At 43.8% G+C, this 9,219-nt stretch overlaps 1 pseudogene; it reads left to right on the forward strand.

The window, feature by feature from the left end:
- The first annotated feature begins 8,277 nt into the window (after positions 1–8,277).
- LOC134377555 (phosphatidylethanolamine-binding protein 1-like) lies at positions 8,278–8,842 on the forward strand (annotated as a pseudogene).
- Positions 8,843–9,219: the final 377 nt, after the last annotated feature.

A 9,219-nucleotide genomic window follows, 5' to 3' on the forward strand; every position in this document is an offset into this window, starting at 1 on the left:
CCTTTAGGCTGAGCATTGCCCTCTCTAGGCAAGGTATTTTAAAATGCAAATAATCCCGGGAAGAGTGATACATTATGTCAATCAAAACCTAGTGTGAATGAGGGTATAAATCTTACAGGGACTCAGGAGAATAGAGACCCATTGAAAAGGAAATCAAGAGGAGGTTTTTAATATAAGGGAAGGATTGCAGAACCAGCATATGGAGGGCAAAGGACAAAGACTAACTTTGCCTACATCTCAATATTGCCTAGTGTAGTGGTGAGCATAGTCAGGTAGACAAGGACAGGCATAAAACAGCAACTGATTAATAAACATGGGCAGGAGAAGTGTGTATTTTTCAGACTCAATGGAATTTTTTACTGCCTAACAATTCCAGGGCCAATTTGTAAAGCTGTCTGGGAGTGTTCAGTGTGTGAGAGGCAGACACAGGAAAGGGGATGGAGACAATTAGGAGGTGAAAGATGCTTCAGACAAGGAATGGGCTGCAAGCGACAACTGCGTGAGCCCCCCTCCCTTACTTCTTTCAGTTCGTATACTCTCGATGAGCTTCTTCTTGCTGCTTGTCTTCTGAATGCAAAACTGAAGTGCTTGGGTGAGTAAGACAAGGACTTTCTTTATCATGTAGAGACAGTGCCCAGTTTCTTTGTGCTTGGTGAATATTCCTGTGCAATGCCCATTGATTTGAAGTTGGTGAGAGATGCAAGGGTGTATTGCCCTGTTGATGACAAAGCAACCAAGACTGAGATGCAGACTGAAACTCGTCAGAAGTTGTTAATCGACTTCTGGCACCATTGTGTGAACTTAAGAGTCACCTTGGAACTGGATTCCTGCCTCGATAAGTCTCCAAAACAACCTGCAGCCTTTCTTGATTGATTCATTCATGCATTAAGTATTTAACCCCATTTATTGCAGACCCACTCTGTGTAAAGGCTCTGATTAGGTGCTGAGGAGATTCCAAGGCACATGCATGAATGACTGTAACACAAGATAGGTGAGTGAGAGTGATGGACTATGGCAAGTAACCTGGAAGCAAGGTTATTGTCCCAGTATAAATAAGGGGAATATAATGACATATGCCTCTACCATAGAAGTAACCCAGGAGATGGTAGAAGTTTGAAAGAACAGCTTATGGAATAACCAAGTATGCCCATCAAGGTGATTTTGGGATAAGATGAGCAAGTTTGATTGGACTGTGAGATAATTAAGGAATTTGAAACCAGGGTTAGCTTCATAGTCACCTGGTCCAGTGGAAAATGAAAAGGAAGGAACCCTTATTCAAAGAGCAGGAGAAAAAGGGTATTTTAGTGCTAAAATGAGAAACTTATTTCTTTCTTCCATAGCCTCTCTCTTGACCTGTCCATTTTTTTTTGTTTGTATTTAATGTCATGCTCCTTGGACAAAAGGATACCCCTGAGTAAGTGCAGATCCTCACAAATACCAGGGCCCTTTTCCATGACTCAGCACATGAAAGCACGAGGCACATCAGCTGCCAGGTTCCATGTCCCACTGGCCACCCCACAGATGCACCCTGCTGCAGCCAAGTGAGACAGTCAATCCCCCCTTCACATGGGTCTGTCACCCCAACCACAGTGAACAAGTGACCCCAAATAATTGCAATCTCCATTCAGGGACACATTGTCCCTGGGTGGGTGTGGGCGAGAGGCTCACCCCCATCAAGTCACCCGCTTAGTGCACATGCACATGGAAGTCACCATGTCCTTCCTTGAAATGCCACAGAGACTGTTCTAGACTCCAACGCTCCCTGTATGCTAAGGCTGAGGCCCCTGCTGGGTGCAGCGCAGCAGCACTTACTAGGAGAGGGCCAGGAGGGGGAGGCTGAGGCAGGCAGGGAGAAACTGGTCATTGGGAAGGGTCAGGGAGGATGGGGCCACTAGGCAGCAGGGAGTAAGGGAGACCCGTAAGGGGCGATTGCAATAATGTAGGTGAGAAACGATGGTGGAAAACACCAAGGGAGGTGTAAAAAGTGAATAGAGTTTGAAAATACAGCCAGCAGGATTTCCTGCTAGATTGAATGTAGGAGCATGAGAGAGAAAACAGGCAAGGATTGCTCCAAGGACTTTTCTTGAGCAACTGGAATGAAGCTGCCATCAATTGAGAGGGGAAAAGCTACAAGCAGAGCTGGTTTTGAAGACGGGTCTTGAGACAGGGTGCTCTTTGGGACTTGTTTGTTTTGGGATGTCTATTACATAGAAGTGAAGATTTTGAGTAGGTATTTGAGTGTACAGTTGTGGAGGCTGCAGACATCTGAGCTACACATATACATTTAGGAATCACCAGCACATAGATACTATTTAATGCCATGGGACTGACTGACACACCATGGGAATGAGTGGACAAGAGGAACAAGAACTGAGCCTGTGGGAAGGCCAACATTAAGAGGTTAAGGAGAGAGAAAGACCCACAAAAGGAGACTGAAATAGGGTGGCCCTAAGGAAAGCACAAATTCAGAAGGGTGTGGGGTTCTAGAAGCCAAGGGAAGAAAAAGAAATAAGAAGGGAGATAGATGAACTGCATAAAATATGTCAAGAGATGAGATGTCACCAAGATGGTGAAATAGACAGTCCCTGGCATCACTCTCTACCACAACTGATCAATTTACAACTATTAAAAGCAAAGATTGCCAACCTGGGATCACAGGAACTCAGGGAAAGAGCAGGAGAGACCCATGGAGTTCGTAAAGGCAGGAGAAGCTGCAGTGAGAGAAAGAAGGGACAGCCCTAATCATTTCGAACCCCTCTTTAGGGCTGGCCCTGGTGAAGAGTGGGACAAGGTTGTAGCACATGGAGCAGGTGTCAAAAAAGGCTGCAGCTGTGCCCTTTGTGTGAAGTTGCTTGGAGTCTGCAGGGGAGAAGAGGGACTCGGAGCACACCATACCAGCCCCCAGGACAGTGAGATCACTGACAGGGTTCCAGTGGACCCACATAGCAAGGGCCACACCCAACTGAAAAAAGGAGTCACCCAGAGGTGGATGAGTCACTGCAAGGGACTCATGCATGGCACACCCCACGGAAAGCATTTGTAGTGCAGGTTGGGGAGGGAGGGAGGCTGGACCACCAGGAGAATGTTGGGGTGCAGAGTGGGCAACTGGTCAGCTTTCCAATCAGCACAGGCCCACTTGGTGGAGATTGGTCAGGAAGATAGAACTTCAAGTGGTGCAGTTTGCTGGGAAGACTCAGCTCCAGTCCAGAATTTCCACCCAGCCCAGGTGTATCTAACCTCACAAGACCCACAAGTGATTAAAAGGCCAACAATTAAAATCCAGTCTGCACAAAAACCCATTCCCAGAGAATCAGCAGCAAAGCATCAATTTAGTGCAACCACAGAGCTCAAGGAATGGTCCCTACAGTAAGTTCCTCTAATTTTGGAATTAACCAAAACACACACCAGAGACAAATCTCTGATATTAACCAGTTGCTGTGGATTGGATGTCCCTCCAAACTCACTGAGGCTTGGTCACCACTGTGACAGTGTTAAGGGGGTGGGCAATCCTATTGTGGTGGTTGAAAGGTGGGGCCTTGAAGAAGTGATTAGATTGTGAGGACTGTGCCCTAGAAAATGGATTAATAAGTTGATGGTTTAATGGTGGACATAAGTATGGCTCTGAGGGCTTTAAAAGGAGGAGTGAGAAGTTAGCTTTCTCTCTGCTCCACCATTCTTACCATGTGACACCCTGTATTGCTGTAAAGACACCCCCAAAGAAAGCTCTCATCAGATGTGTTCTCTAGACTTTGGAATTCCCAGCCTCCAAAACTGTAAGCAATAAGTATTGTTTCTTTATAAATTGCCCAATTTCAGGTATTTTATTATAAGCAACAGAAACAGACTAATACACCAGTAAAAGTCTACCACCACCAAAGAATACCTATAAAACCTAGAAGAAGTAACAGTTTCCCAGATGCCCAAGCATCAACATAAAGGCACAAAGAACAAGAAAGAACAGAGAAATATGACACCATCAAGGGAAACAAACCAAGAACCAGCAATGTATCCAGAGGAACACTGGATTTATGAAATGTCTGACAGAGAATTCAGAATAACCCTCTTAAAGATATTCAGGGAGTAACAAGCAAATACAGATAAAAAATTAAGTGCTATTAGGAAAACAATCCAGAAGCAGAATGAGAAATTTGACAAAGGAATTGAATAAATTTTTAAAAACCAAATAGAAATCCTAGAAATAAAGAATACATTATCTGAACTGAAAAACTCAATAGAAAGCTCCAACAGCAGATTTAATCAAACTGAGGAAAGAATCAGTGAACTCAAAGATAAAACATGAAATTACCAAACCAGGGGGAAAAAAAGAATAAGAAAAAATGTAACAGAAATACAGCAAATATGGGTCTTCCTCAAGAGAAATAACCTCTACATTTTGGCATACCCAAAGGAGAGGAAAAAGAAAGCGATGTAGAAAGCATATTCAAGAAAATTATGGCTGAGAATTCCCCAAGTGTGGAGAAAGATGACAGCTTCCAGGTACAGGAAGTTCAGAGGTTCCCTCAGTCCAAGGAAGAGTACCCCAAGGCTCATCATAATCAAATTATCAAAAGACAAAGAAAGAATACTGAAAGTGAGTTAGCAGGTGCTCAGTTTCCCTGGGGTCAGGTTTTAGGCCACTCCCCGAGGTCTCAAACCTCTCCCCTAGGACTTAGGCCTCTCCTTTGGGACCTAAGCTATTGTTGCTTGTTGTACCTATTTTGGGCACCAACAGGTGGAGGTTGAGACCACAGGAGGCAGACTTATGTAATCTTGGTGGCCAAGCATGCTAAGTAAAATGAAGTTTATCCTGTAAATGACCTTCCACTGGGGGTGATAGAGAGTACTGAATATATTCTAAGTAATTTTTGGTGTATATGGTGGAATTTTACCAAAGAGCATGCTCTAAAGAGATCAACTGCGCACGTGTAAGGCTATGTCACATGACTGGGAACCACACACTTCCTTGAATATGCATTAGATAGCCAAACTATAAAAGTAGAATCCAGAAAGAAGGCAGGAGTGTTGCTCATTCTTTCTGGAGCCAGCCCACATTCACCTGTGAGGTGTGTATACCTTACGTTTTTGTGTTAAACCTGCCTTTAGCAGGCTGCTGTTCACTCTCTCAAGTCAGCCTGCACTTTGCCCATGAAGTATGGATTTCTTATTTTTGTATTGAGCTTGCTGTGGCTGCCAGTCACTCTCTGTAGCCAGCCCACACTTTCCCTGTGAAGTGTCTATTTCTTATTCTTTACATTAAACCTGTTTTCACTTTCTACTCCAACCCTGCTTTTGAATTATTTCCTGTGGTGGAGTCAAGGGGTAAAGGATGGAGTGGGTTGAAGTTGGTAATCGAACCTCCCCAGACCCTCTCCTCCAGAAAGAAAAGACCCTCTCCTCCTCAAAAGAAACACATGACATTCTAGTGAGCCCCAATACATCTCTCAGTGGACTTCATAGTAGAAACCCTGCAGGCCAGAAGAGAATGCAATGATATATTCAGAGAGCTGAAGGAACAAAGACTGTCAGCCAAAAATTGTCCATCCAGCAAAAGTAACCTTTGAATATGAAGGCGAGATGAAGTCTTTCCAAGGCAAACAAAAGCTAAGGGAGTTCACCAGCACTAAACCTGCCTTACAAGAAATGCTAAAGGGAGTTCTCCTGTCTGAAAGAAGATGCTAAAGTGTTGTAAGAAAACATTCGAAGTCCATAAATTCATTAGCAAAGTAAGTTCACAGACAACCTCAGAATACTCCAGTGTTTTAAGGGGGAGGGGGCTGAATAAACCACTTCAATCCTTGGTAAGAAGACTAAAAGACAAACCTAACAAGACAACAATAAATACAACAACCTGATAAGAGATAGACAATATTAAAAGTTGTAACTTGAAACAACGAACTTTCAAAAAGTGGGGCGGGGGGATGACACCACAGTGTACAGCTGGCTGTGGCTCTTTATTCTTTCTTAGGTATCCAAGTCAAGTTGTTATTAGCTCAAAATAATCTGTTAAAACTATAGAATATTTTTTGTAAGCCTCATGGTAACCATAACACAATAAAATTATGAGACATACTAAAAATAAATAGTGAGAAATCAAAATAAGTCAGGCACAGAAAGACAAACGCTGCATGGTCTCTCATAGAAATAGAGAGTATAATAATGGTTACCAGAGGCTGGGGGGATGGGGCAGATAGGTAGGAGGAGAAGGCCTGGCCTAATGCGTACAAAGCTATGCTGGGGATTTGAAGTGGGGCGGGAGGGATGAACAGGTGGAGCATAGGAAATTTTTAGAGAAGTGAAACTATTCTGTATGATGTTATAATGGTGTTACAGTGGATTGATGTCATTATACATTTGTCAAAACCTATAGAATGTACTACATAAAGACGAAATGCTAATATGACTTATGGACTTCATCGATAATTTATCAATATGGACTTTGTTAATGATAATATGTCAATATTGGCTTATCAATTGTTACAAATAAACCACACTAACAGAAGATGTTAATAATAGGAGAAACTGGGAGAGCATGAAGGGACACTTTCTTTACTTTCTGCTCAATTTTTCTGTAAATCTAAAACTGCATAAAAAAATAAAGCCTATTAATTTAAAAACAAGCAAATAAATACATCAAGGAAGATAAGGATTGGTCAGCAACCTCAGCAATGAGGAACTTACAGGAAACATTGATGAGAAAAGTTTAGTGGGATGGTGGGGACAAAAGCCCAATTGGAAGGTTGAAGAGAGAATGGGAAGGAAAAACTTGGACCCAACAAAAGTAGACAAGCATGTCTGGGAGTTTTGAAATCTGTAGGCAGGCCAGCGGGCTGGAGAGCCAGGGAGGACTTGATGGTGTAGCTGGACTCTGAAGCTAGTCTGCAGGCACAATTCCTCTTCCTTGGAGGACCTCGGTTTTTGTTCTTAAGGCCTTCAGCTCATTAGTTGAGGCCCACCCACCTTATGGAGTATAATCTGCTTTACTCAAACTCCACAGATTTTAAAAGTTAATGATACCCCAGAAATACCTTCACAGCAACATCTAGACTGGTGTTTCACCAAAAACTGGATACTGTGTCCTGGCAAAGTTGACACATAAACCATCACAGCCATGGTGAAGAGAAGCTTTTGTGTTCTTTTAAGGTGAGAACATATTTGCATATCAATGAAAATAATTTAAGAGAGAGAAACACATTTAATAATGTAGAGAGGGGAGAATAGCTGGAAGAATGTCCCCGAGTAGGTAAGAAGGATAGGGTCTAGTACCTAGTGGAGGGATTTCGTTTAAATAAGATGACAGCTAGATCATCTACGCAACTGGCAGGAATGTACAGTATTCAGATACCAATGCAGATTAGTGGGAGAAGTTCCTCTGATGGCTTCAGTGATTCCTAACGAAGTCAGAAGCAACATCAACAGCTGAGAGAGAGAAAAGAAGATGACAGTGGGAGACTGAGGAAGGAGAAAATGGTCTGATATAATCCCACTGGAGAGTGACAGAGGAAATGGTGCCTTGCAGCACAGATGCTCACTTGAAGTTCATGACCATGAATTTATGTCGGGACCAGTCAGTGTGGACAGATGCGAAGGTGTCAGCCTGAGTAGGCAGAGAACTGTGATTTTGTCAAGTGAGTGTGGTGAAGGGAATGAGGGCAAAGCGGGGCCAGGGAGTCAAGGGTTTAAGAAGGGAAGAGGTCATGATATTTGGTTAGGGAATTTAAGTGGAATATTGGAAGAAAGTCAAGATGTGGGGGGAAGGGGATGGGAAAACCAAGTGATAAAAATGAAGGACTGGCAAACTTGTGGGGACAGTGACGAGATCAGTGATTGCCAGGGTTGAGGGAGGAGGGATGAATAGGTGGAGCACAAGGGATTTTGGGGGGTAGTGAAGCTATTCTGAGTGACAACATAATGATGAGTGTATGTCGTTATACAGCTGTCAAGACTATAGAATGTGCAACACCAAGAGTGAACCCTAGTGTAAACTATGGACTTCAGTTATTAACAATGTGTCAATATTGGCTCATCCGTTACAGTAAATGTACCAAAAAAATGCATGATAATGATAGGGGGAAATTGGGGGTTTCCTCAAATAAGAGCCAGACATGTTAAATAATCAATAGTAAGTTAAACACAGTTATGTTAACTAAATTCGAAGTTGCTTCCTCTACATCAAAAAATAAATAAGGTCATAGTGGGGGCCTTAATTTTGGGGGCCTCTGAGAAGCTGCGATCAGCCTCCCGGCGCCACTCCGGCTGAACGCCCCGCTCGGCCAGGCCATGCAGGTGGGCCTCAGCAAGCAGTCCAGGCCCTCCAGCCTGCAAGAGGCGGAGGAGCGGCCACAGCAGCAGCTGCAGGTCACCTACGGTGGGGTGGTGGCGGACAAGCTGGGCAATGTGCTGGTGCCCACCCAGCTTAAGAACAGACCTACCAGCATTGAGTGGGAAGGTCTTGATCCAGGTAAACTCTACACCTTGATCCTGACAGACCCAGATGCTCCCAGAAGGAAGGATCCCAAATACAGAGAATGGCACCATTTTCTGGTGGTCAACATGAAGGGCAGAGACATCAGTGGTGGGACCTTCCTCTCCGATTGTGTGGGCTCTGAGCCTCCCAAGGGCACAGGGCTCCACTGCTAAGTCTGGCTGGTTTATGAGCAGGACAGGCGGCTGAAGTGTGAGGAACCTATTCTCAGCAACCAATCTGGAGAAATTCCTGGCAAATTCAAGGTGGCGTCTTTCCGCACAATGTATGAGCTGGGATCCCTGGTGACCGGCTCGTAGTGACCAGGCTGAATGGGATGACTTAGTGCCCAAACTGTATGAGCACCTGTCTGGGAAGTAAGGAAAAGCTTGGAGACGTAAACTGTCACAGAGGCCTGAGCAGTGTTCTCAAGTTCAGCATTGCATGTAGATTTCTTCTCTTTCCTGACCCTATTCGCATAGAGGAGACCTGAGTAGTCAGGTAGCCTTAGGGTGGCTTTTCTTGCTGCCTGTTCTTCAAAATTCTAGATAGTCACACTCCCCAGTTTATGTTTTGATCAAATTTGAACTCCATTTTGGGGGATATTTTGGTACTGTGATGGGGCTATCAAATTGTTAATAGGAGTGTAAGAATAGCAACCCACAATTTAAAGAAGAAAAAAAGCCAGGTGAAAAGACCAGGTTTACAGTAATAGAGTAAAGCATCAAAGAATCTTTAAGGGAGGTATTAAAAAAAAA

Source organism: Cynocephalus volans, chromosome 5, assembly GCF_027409185.1.
Source record: "Cynocephalus volans isolate mCynVol1 chromosome 5, mCynVol1.pri, whole genome shotgun sequence".
Taxonomy (NCBI): Eukaryota; Metazoa; Chordata; class Mammalia; order Dermoptera; family Cynocephalidae; genus Cynocephalus; species Cynocephalus volans.